Below are 12,049 nucleotides of genomic sequence, written 5' to 3' on the forward strand. Positions count from 1 at the left end.
GAACTAAACAACAGGTGTCATAGTCTAGACTGAGCACGCTGCAGACCAGATAAAGTGGCCCAGTGGCAACTGATGCCATGGGTTGTAATTCGATGTATTATTTTAAAATAATGTTTAAAAAAACAAGCCTTTGTGTTATTTAGCTAGAAGATCTATAACAACTGCAACCAGACTTCCCCAAACAGCATTTTACAGTATGGCATTTTCATGGGCCTCATCTTTCACTCACTGGGACAGAGAGATCTACTCAACACCCATTCACATCCCAGTAGCCACTAAGTCAACTTAACTAAGACATGGCCCTTTAATTGTGGTTGTGTTCAGAGTTTAGTGAGACATAAATGATAATTTCTCATTGTGGAACATATTAATAAATATGGAGGTGGTCCAAGAGACCCCTCCAGGAGCCACCATCCTCTGTGCTAGGAAACTTCCCTTTCTATATGTCCTTATATCTCCCATCATTTCAAAGTTAACTTGACAGACCAACCCTAAATAATACATGCATGGCTATTCTTTATTCTGATTTTAAAAAGAACTAGTTGCAAAGCCCTACTTAGAAGATAGTCTTTCATTTCCCACAATGAAAGGTCACCAAAAGCTTTCTTCAAACTCAAGTAGTAAACTTAGAAGGACATAAATTGAATAATTAATTATAATTGATATTAAAAATGACTGTTTGCCAGTCATGGTTTGCACCTGTCTCTAATCTCAACACTTGGGAAGTAGGTGTGGGAGGACCTGGAGTTCAAAGCTGGCCGTAGCTTTACAGGATATTGGAGGCCAGCCTGGGCCGTGTGAGGTTTAAAAAGACTTTTTTCACTTTTATTTTATGAACAATTACCTTTAAAGTCAACGTCTTTGCCACTGTCTGCTCCCTCACTACTAGTGCCACTGAGCTGTCTAGGTTTCCAGATCAAAACTAAATCTTACCTACTGTTTGGGATACTCCAGCATTTGAGGCAGTGTGTAGAATGCTCTCCTAGTCTGCTAAGCTGCTGTGTCAAAGACTGCAGACCAAATGGCCTGATTAACAGAGATTTCTTTTCTCACAGTTCTAGAGACTAATGTCCAAGGTCAAGGTGCTGCCAGATGTGGTTTCCCCAGAGGCCTCTCTCCTTGACTTTCCAATGGCCACCATCTTGCTGCACCCTTGCCTTCTTTCCTTTGTACCCACCTATATCCTTTTTTCCCTAGTTATATTTGGTCAGGGCCCATATCAGTGGCCTCATTTAACCCAAGTTCTTTCTTTAGAAGCCTGTCTCCAAACCATTTGTTCTATAGCAATCTCCCCCAAGTTGGAATACTTTATTTTGGAAGGAAGCTCCTTAGGATGTGCTAAAAGAAGGTGATATCCTCCATCCCACAGGGAAGAAGCCCATTCAGGTTAAGCTCAGGAAACAAACAACTCAAAAGTTTCAGAGAGTTCCTGAAACCAAATAGATAAACTATCACCCTCCACCAAGTATATATAAGCAATAAGAACCACTGAGAGTTGCTTTCAGGTGATCCAAGCTGTCTGGAAGGGGCAAAGACCAGCCAAACTACCTGGAGGGGACACTTTCCAACCCATCCAACTGCCTGTGAGTCATGCAGTGAGCTCCAGATTTCCAGCTATTGTGAGATGTCACCCATGATGGGGTGGACTTTGTTGATGCAGCTGTCTTTGAGTCATTTCTGCTCCTATAAGTAACCCCAATAAAGCTCATTGGTTCATTGAGTTGGACTTTGATGGTGTCCTTAATTTGGTCTCTCATTGGTTTCCTATCTGGAGCAGTTCATGTTTGCTCACATATGCACAGGAATAGTGTCACACAGCATTTATGCCCATGGAAATCTATTTCCATCACAGTATACCTAATACTTTATAAATAGTTATACTATATCATTTAGGGAATGACAAGAAAAAAAATCTGGAGACTGGAGAGGTGGTTCAATGGGTAAGAACACTGTCGCTCAAATTTGAGGAACACTGTGTAAAAATCACCAGCATCCACCCAGAAATCTGTGTGTGGTCATGTGCATGTCTGCAACCCTACTGCTGTGGTGTGTGTGTGTGTGTGTGTGTGTGTGTGTGTGTGTGTGTGTGTGTGTGTGTGTGTAGCGGGCAGAGTGGAGACAGGATGGGGCCTGCTGGCCACTAGCCTAGTTCTAGATTCAGAAAGAGACCCTGTCCCAAAGGAATAGGTGGGCAGTAATGGAGCAAGACACCTATTCTCCTCTAGTCTTTGTGAGTGAACATTCAAGCATGTGAAGTCACCATACACATATGCATACACCACACACACATAATTACACACATGAAAATATGCCTGCATGTGTTCAATATTAATGTGTGTTATTACTGATAAATCTTTATTCAGAGTGAGTTGAATACATGGATGTATTCATACCCACAGAGCCTGAAGCAGAGCCTGTGGATATGAATACACGAATACCTGTAGGTATGGAGGCCCAACTACATTTGATAAGTGTGTGTGTGTGTGTGTGTGTGTGTGTGTGTGTGTGTGTGTGTGTGTTCATGTGTGCTTGTCTGTGTCATTGTGTAGAGGTCAGAAGTTAACACCAGCATGTCTTTCCCCAATCACTTCCCACATTTTGGAGACAGAGTCTTTCACTGAACTTCAGGTTTGCTTTTTTGCTAACCTGGCTGCATAGGGAGGCCCTGGGATCTTCCTATCTCTGGGCCCAGCACTGGGGTTACATGCAACACTGCCATACTCAGCTTTCCTAAGGGTTCTCAGGATCTGAACCAGGACTTCATGCTTACAGCAATCAGTTACCCACTGAGCTGTCTTATCTTTCCAGTCCTCCAAACTCCTTTTTTCTTTAATGAAAATAGATTCTTTCCTTACATAATATATCCTGATTGTGGTTTCCTCTCCCTCTACTCTTCCAGTCCTTTCCCTCCTTCCCCATCCAAATTCACCCCCTTTATGTCTCTCATTAGAAAAGAATATATTTCTAAGAGAAAATAACCAAACACAACAAAATAAAAGATAAAACAAAATCCATCTCATCGAGGCTGGAAAAGGCAATCCAGCAGAAGGAAAAGAGCCCCAAGAGCAGACACAAGAATCAGAGACCCACTTGGTTCACACACTCCAGAGTCCTGTGAAAATACTAAACTGGAAGCTATAATATATACCCAGAAGACCTGGTGCAGACCTGTGTTGGCCCTGTGCTTCCTGCTTCGGGCTCTGTGGGTTCAAGTGAGCCCTGCTCAGTTGATACAGAGGGCCTTGTTCTCCTGGTGTCCTCCATCCCCTCTGACTCTTACACTCCTTCTGCCTCCTCTTCTATGGGATGCCCTGAGCTCTGTGGGGAGGGATTTGATGGAGACATCCCATTTAGAGATGTGTGTTCTAAGGCCCCCCTCTCTCTCTGCATAGTATCTGGCCATGGGCCTCTGCATTTATTTGTCATAGAATATCTTATTTTCTCCATCTATAGTGATTGAAAGTTTTGCTAGGTATAATAGTCTGGACTTCCATCCGTGATCTCTTAGAGCTTGTAGCACATCTGTTCAGGCCCTTCCGGCTTTTAGTGTCTCCACTGAGAAGTCAGGTGTAATAATAATATGTCTACTTTATTTGTTACTTGGTCTCTTTCCCTTGCAGCTTTTAATATTCTTTCTTTGTTCTGTACATTTAGTGTTTTGATAATTATGTGCCAAGGAAACTTCCTTTTCTGGTCCATTCTATTTGGTATTCTGCAATCTTCTTACATCTTTATAGGAATCTCCTTCTTTGGATCAGGAAAATTTTCTTCTATGATTTTGTTGAAAATATTTTGTGGGCTTTTGAGCTGGCATTCTTCTCCTTCCTCTATTCCTATTATTCTTAGGTTTGGTCTTTTCACAGTGTCCCGGATTTCCTGGATGTTTTGTGTCAGGAGTTGTTTTTTTGTTTTTTGTTTTTGTTTTTTTTTTTTTTTAGATTTAATGTTTTGTTTGACCAGTATATTCATTTCTTGTATCATATCTTCAGCACCTGAGATTCTCTCTTCCATCTCTTGTATTTTGTTGGTAAAGCTTGCCTCTGTAGTTCCTGTTTTGTTAGGAGCCGCCAACCGCCATTCCGAGATGGCGCTGGCCTTGAATCGCCAGTTCATAAATAACTCCATTTAAGGCAATTGCAGAGCTCTGTGGCTGATTTACACTGCACCTGGGCGAGTGTTGATATCATGACCTTGTGTCCCCAAGCCTATCCCGTGGCTCCCCGTGCTTGAATTCTGGTGGAATCCAATCACAGAGTAACCCGTTCCCTTGGTTTTCCATATAAACAGCTGCTCTTTTGTTCTTGGGGCCCCTCACCTCCCGCTCTCCCTTAACTAAGAGGTGCTCCAATAAAGTGTGATCTGAGAAGAATCCTCGAATGGTGGTCGTTCTTCCTCGCTGGTCGAGGAGCTCGCCGCACTGTTTAAATTCCTAAATTTTTCATTTCCAGAATTGTGTCATTTGGGGTTTTCTTTATTGATTCGATTTCTACTATCAGGTCTTAAAATAGTTATATTCATTTCCTTCCACTGTTTGTGTTTTCCTGGATTTCTTTAAGGGAGTTATTGATTTTCTCTTTAAGGACCACTGTCATCTTCATATAGGTGATTTTAATTTTTTTCTGTGTTTCCGCTTTGTTGGAGTTGGAGTATTCAGGGCTGCTGTGGTAGGATAGCTGGGCTCTATGGAGATGTATTGCCCTGGCTATCATTGTTGTTTTTACACTGGCCTCCAGGCATCTGGAATTGGGATGATTATAGGTGCTGGTTTCTGGATTTGACTTTGTTGGGTGGCTGTTTGGTTCCTTGGTTTCTGTTTCCTCTCTAGATTTTTGGAGAGCATGATAGCTATGTGTTGCCTAGTGGGACATTTTCTTTGGACCTGATAGTTGTGGCTACTGGGGATTCCAGGCAAAATGAATTTCTAGATATTGGGAGCTGACCCTTAAGAATGGGCACAGGCTAGGGATCTGAGGGGTATGTCCTCAGGCCCTTGAAGCTCAGGGAATGCCTGCAGGTGTTGGAGGCTGGGATACTGGGATGATTTGGGAGAGGGAAGGTTGGAGATCTTTGTGGTCCTTGGGGATGGGGTTGGAGAAGAAAGGGAGAACGCAGCAGATGTTCTGCTACAGAGCAATGGACGAGACTGAGGGGGTTAGGAATGGAGGGGCAGAAGGAGAGGAGAAGATCTGAAGTCAGCCTATCAGCTTCCCTGAAAGGAGTGGCCTTTGAGTTAGCAGGGTATGTATGCCTGCTGGAGTTGGGGGATGGGATAAAGCAATGAGTGGGGAAGGACGGTTAGGAGGGAGATCTGTGAGATGCACAGTTGATGAGGACTGGGCGCAGGGGAGGCTGTAGCAGGATTTATGTTGCAAAGCTAGGGATGAGACTAAGGGGTTGGGTCTGGAGAACAGAGGAAGATAAAGATCTGCAGTCTGCCTACCTGGTTCCCTGGCAGGAGGCCCTCCAAACTCTTAAGAAATGAATAGAAAGCAGAGGGATCTTTGGTATTAAATACAGGAGATAAAAGCTTTCTCTGCTCTCTAGGCATCACAGTGCCTGCATTAGGCAAGGTTCTCTAGTGTAATGGAACAGAATGTGCATAATAAATGGGATCACTAGGGCAGCTTACACAACGTGGGCTGAGCAAGCACATCAATGGTCACCTATAAGCTGGAGAGGCTAAGAACCTGGTAGCCCCTCAGTCCATAAACCAGATGCCTCTGCAGACCCAACCCGAACTGAAGGCCTGGGAGACTCCTGGTGGGTGCTGGTGGCCTCTGGTACAGTGGGGGCAGGGCAGCGGCAGCAGCAGTGGTGAATGCAATGTTCACCAGCAAGAACCTAGGCAGGAAGGCAAGATGGCCTTTTGCTTGGATCTCTTGACATCTAGGCTGCAGCTAGAAGGTTCTACCCACCCTGGGGAAGGGTCTTCTTCCAGGTAGTCCACTCTGCTCATTGACCAACCAAAAGACATGCCTTTTAGTAGATTCCAGATCCTGTCAAGGTGACAAGATCAACCAACACAGTATCTTTCTTTACTTCTTGCTTGTGACTGTGTTATCAAGATAGTCCTTCTCTACTCATATGTGACTCTGAACTCCAGACTTAACATACCTCAAAAATTCCGAAGCTGGGAATGATAGTGGGGCTGCCGCCGGAGGCAGGGAATCACCAGGAAGCCTGTGAGGCAGCTAGGTTGGCGTATACAAGTGGCAGAAACAATGAAAGACCCTTCCTCAACAAGGTAGGAGAGAAGCACCTCCTGGAAAGTTGTCCTCTGACCTCCACATGCGTTCTGTAACAGTTTCCTGTCCATCTCAGAGGAAACTCGATATTAAGACATAGGATGTTCTAAAGGGAGGTAAAGCATTCCAGTCTGCAGACATGCTAGGTAAGTTCACAAAAGTTGAACAACTCCATTTTTATACAGGAAGTCACTGAAACTGTCAGGATACACAAGGCCCCTTCTTCCCTAAGCATATGTAAACGCTAAGGAGTGTCACCTGAAAGAGACAGGTGAGCTGCTTAACAGACTCTTAAGATAAGCTGAGGTGCTTTGAGTCTCAGACAAGCTGCCTAGAAGAGGCTCAGACCAGCCAAGCTGCTGGAAAGAAGCAGAGACCAGATCAGCTGCCTGGAAGACTCTCCCCAACCTGTTGAACTGCTTGCAGGCTGTGTGGTGCGCTCCAGGTTCCCAGCATGGTGAGCCGTCAGCCATGCTGGTACCGACTGTGAGTGATGCAGTTGTCTTAGAATCATTTCTGCTCAAAAGTGACTGCAGTACAGCTCATCAGTTCACCAACTGGACTCTGATGACAATATACTTTCCTTGGTGTGCCGTTGGTTCCCTGTCTGGGGTGAGTAGATGCTTGCTTGCATCAATCCAGAAAAAGTCTGTCATACAGTGTCACAGAATGTGTCACACAACATGCAGTCACAAATGTGTGTGTGTGTGTGTGTGTGTGTGTGTGTGTGTGTGTATTTAAATGACCAGGACCCAAAGGGATACTTCAGACCTGAAAAATTCAGGGGACTGGAGAGATGGCCCAGTAGGTAAGAGAACATGCTGTGTAAGTGTATAGATCTGAATTCAAATCCCTGGCATCGACATAAAAAAAAACCAGGTATGGTCACGTGCCTGCATCTATAACTCCAGTACTGTGGGGGCAGGAACAGGAAGTTACTGGTGTTTGTTGACCACCAACCTTGCTCTTGGTTCAGTGAAAGACCCTGTCTCAGGGGGATGAAGCTGATAAAACAGGCTGCTTGACATCCTCTTCTGGCCTTCACAGATGTGCATGGGAGCACAGACCTACACACACACACACACACACACACACACACACACACACACACGTGCATACAGACAGTTCATTTTTTTTTAATGGCTGAGTATCACTCCATTTTTTTTATATTTACCACATTAAAAACAAGCTGTCAGCTTGCTGTCACCTTGGTAAAATATCTGAGAATAATCAGTAAGAGAGAGGTTTATTTTGATCCACAGCTTCAGCCACGGTGGCTTGGCCTTTTCTCTTTGAGACTGTAGCATCATGGTCTAAACCGACAAGCACATAGACATAGACCCTTGTGCACTCACGGCATCTGGGAAGCAGAAGGGCTAAGATTCCAAGGTCTCTTCAAGTACATGATCCTAGTAACCTAACTCGGGCCCTGCATCACAATGAATCTCCTGCAGCCTGCGGACTTTCCTACACATCCTCTGTGTGAACTGTTAGCATAGGGTCTTCTTTACTGCCCTGGGAGGATTGCCTCCAGCTGCCTAAGGAATGCTGACAGCAGGATATTTCTTCCTGCTCCTCAGCCTTGCTGCCCGCTCCTGACATGTGCAAGGGCATTATGCAAGCAGCCTCCGTTCAACCATGAGATCTTGTCTCCTGAGCAGAGCTGGGGAGAGTGTGGAGAAACAGTCTGTCTGTTCTTCATAGTTTCGGCTTTGGGCTTTGAAGTCTCCAAAATAAAACCTTCACAGAATGCCAGTAAAGACACTTTGGAGCACCATAGCCTCAAAGCTCCCTGATTTTGCTGAATCTTGAATTCAACTTCAATTCTTTGGCAGGAGTCATTGGCGGTAAGTGATTTTTCACTACCCCAGTGGAGACCACACCCTCAACATACAGCCTTTGGAAGACACACCCACAGGGATTGTAAGAGCCAGAGGTGATGGGTGGCTCTAAGGAAACAGTGTCTTCCAGAGAGAAAAGGACCGATACACACATGAACTCAGAGACTGTGGCAGCACACACAGGTTTGTCCAAGTTCAAGCCAGATGGGATCCTGTAGATGTAACCGTCTTGTTAAATAAGAAACACAGAGCCAATTGCAGAGTTAAAAGCCAAGAGGTCAGAGCAATAGCTGAGAGCTGAAAACCTTACCCTTCACTGCTGCTCTGTCTTTCCTCTCTGCAAGAGACCTACTTCCTGTGTCCTGTCTTTTATATAGACTTTCTGTTCTGCCTTCTCATTGGTTGTAAACCCAGCCACATGACCTCCTCGTCACTGCCTGTCTGTACAGGCCTCCAGGTGATCTATGGTTGGTATTGAGATTAAAGGCATGTGTCGCCATGCTGGCTGTATCCTTGAACACACAGAGATCCTGCCTAGCTCTGCCTCCCAAGTGCTGGGATTAAAGGAGTGCACCACCACTGCCCAGCTTCTGCTATGGCTTGCTCTGACCCCAAGGCAACTTTATTAATATACAAATAAAATCACATTTCAGTACAGATAAAATATCACTATATTTCCCCTTATCTATTTTAATAAAAAGGAAAAAAGTTATAATGAATATAAGAAAAACTATATACAAAAGTACAATAACTATAAGCAATAAATACCCAAACAATGTTTAGTCCATTTGTATTTGACAAATTCAAAGAAAATAATTCAATAATCTATCCTATTTTGGTAAGTCCAAAATGTATCTGATTAACTTTCTATCCTAACATATTATTAACAGAACTGTCTGTTACAAATTTATACACTTACACCTCTAGTGAGTTTCTTTTCTGAAATTATTAACAAGGAAAACTATAACTCTAACTAACTGATCTTCAACTCCTTCAGAGACCCAAGAAGGAAATAATACTACCTAATAAAAAATAAAAATAGGAAATGCATGCAAGCAGCTTCCAAAAAAAAAAAAAAGTGAGTTGACAGAAACAGCCAGCTGCCTGGACAGTCACCTGAGGTTTCTCCGCAGTGTTGGGACATCATCTTCAGCCTATAGGCTTAGCGTATCTGACAGACTCATTTGTGAACTAGGATGTACACAAGGTCAACAGTTCAACCTCACATTTGGTGAGAGCAGTCCATGTACCAGAAACACCTGAATTCCATTAGTGTCATGTTATGATTCAGGATTTTAAATTCTGGAAATTGTTGATTTTTTTTTTTTAAGTTCAGCTGTCCATTTTTCTTGGCTGTGTCTATGTGGCTTCATCTTGGCATCCTGTTCTTCTCCACATCTCTCTATTAAACGCCAGTCTACTATTGAGAGGGGTGAGCTTAGTTATTCTTCAAGAATAACTGTTTTATCTGTTGTTCCATTGCACATCAGAAGCCATCGGCCCACTCCCTGTTCAGCTGCCTTCGATGAAAAGGGCGTGGTACCTTTTCCAGATTGAAAAGGCCACTCACTTCAGAGTTGGTGCCATATTGTCCTGGCTTCAGAAGATGCCTTTTGTTAAAGCCACAACCACACTTGTTTTGGCAAGAATCAGTAGTCCTTTGTTTCATGTCCTGTCTGTCCTGTTTGTCAGCAGTTGATTTGAGGATACTTTGTTGTCCAGTGGCTAACTTCTGCCACAATGAAAGTTAACTCCATGTGCAGTTTCTTTAATGCCCATATTTTCTCTGAAGTAGATTGGTACTGCCAGGAACTGACATGTCTCATAGTCATAACAAAAAAGAAAAATTTTCTGAGTTATTAAAACACTTTAAATGCCATATTCTGTAGATCTCTGAAGGGTTTGAAGATGACCTGTCTATTTAAAATATATCTGTTCGATCTTGAAAACACACCTAATATGACTACAAGTTTGATTGTAATGTCTAACTACTAACTTTCATTTCTATATATCCTAACAGTTGGTAATAATAACATTCAAGGATCAGTAAATTGCATTACATTGTTAAATGAATGGTATAAGTACAATATCTTGAGCAAGATTAGAAATATATGTATGGCATATTCTACCAATCTCAATCTCAACATATATAATTTGTATACAATATAAAACAATCCAATCCAATGTAAAGTATTGAAAACTAGTAATTCTCTCTCTCTCTCTCTCTCTCTCTTTAACACAAGCACCTTAAATCTAATCTCCTTTGCCTAGCCCTTTTCCTAATCCTTAACAACAACTTGTAACCAACCCTCCTAAACAATGAAAACTATCCCAGACCCAAAACCCATTAAAAGACCAAAAACCTCTTTGGGAATGTGGGTGTCATATTCTTAAAATTGCTTCCTGCTGGGTATGGGCGAAGGTATCTTTATTCTGAAAAGAAAAATTTTGGGTTAATTGTCAAATTCCAGGAAAGGTAGCTATATCCTTTGTTATCCAGTTTGAGCATAATGCCAAAGTTTAGGGTTTATCTCAAGTCCTTATTCAAGTAGTCTTTGAAACTGGATCATCTCAGCTAGCCATCTCAAAATTGTTCTGAGCACTTTGTAGTCCAAAGCTGATCTGTAGATGATGTTTGTCAGCTTAGTGATATTATTATTGTCCACATGGAATTGTTGTTGTGGAGCCCCATCTTCTTCCTGGAGATTTCAGTTGATGTTAGGCCTGGCCACGATTTCCTGCAGAAAACTGATAAGAGACTCGAACACAAAGACATGTATAGGCAGATAATTGAAGCCTTTTCTCTAGAATTAGTTAGTACTCTATATGACCATTATTATCTTAACGAAGTTTAAAATGTGTGTATATATATCTTATAACTTTTGATATAAAATTCATACTTTAAGAAAAGTTTAAAGAACCAGAATAGAATCAAAGAATTGAGATTAGTAATAGAATAGTCCCTTCATTAATTTGGTTTTTCTCCTGTCCCATGTCAGAAGATGGCTCTTTCTTCTGTTATGATACAGGGAGTTTTCATTTTCCTTTTAACGACATGCTTGAATTTAAAGGAGAGAGCCATTCTCCAACTCCAAAGTCAGCTTTAAATTTTAATTGAACTGGGACTACAAGAAGACCAATAGTGTTAATTTTTTAGAGAAGAGCAGAAACAAACATTTAGGAAGATTTATGAAATTTTGTAGATGATATACCAATAGGCCATTTTACTCTTTTTCCTGGGACAGATGATTTGTCCTTTTTCTTCAGTTGTCTCATTTGTCCAGTGTTCTTCAGATTCCTTAGCCTTCATCCTTCTAAAAGACAAAAACAAAAACCCTTCCCCAAGACTAATTTTGGGGAGGTTCCCTTTTGGCAAGTTATATCTAATTAAATGAAAAGGTATGTATTAATGGTATAAGTGAGTTTAAACTGGATGGTCATGTTGGTTGATGAACTATCACCTCCTTTAATTAAGAGGTCTCTCTTGTTCAAATCGAACCTTTATCAATTTTGATGGTACCCACAGCTTATCTTCTCCTGCAGAAACAAAAGCAAAACCTCGTCCCCAATGTAACACATATCCTGGTTTCCATTCTGAGGTCAGCACATCCTTGACGTATATAGGCTGATTTAATTCTGTAGTTTTTTTTCTATTATCCAATGTCTCTCTGCAGCTGTTGTTTCTTTCTCATTAGCACTGAGAAAATTCAAAGTTAATAGAGAATTGTGCAGTCTACTTCTGGGGGTTTTTGTTACCCCTTTCTGTTTATTTATCATGTCCTTTAGAGTTCTGTTGGATCTTTCTATACCTGCTTGGCCTGTAGGATTATGTGGTATACCTGTAATAAGCTTTATAATGTAATAAGCAAAAAAACTGTTTCATTTTAACAGAGACATATGCTGGAGCATTGTCAGTTTTAATTTGTGCAGTATACCCATGATGGCCATAACTTCTAGCAAATG

The sequence above is a fragment of the Onychomys torridus genome, chromosome 2 (genome assembly GCF_903995425.1).
Source record: "Onychomys torridus chromosome 2, mOncTor1.1, whole genome shotgun sequence".
NCBI lineage: Eukaryota > Metazoa > Chordata > Mammalia > Rodentia > Cricetidae > Onychomys > Onychomys torridus.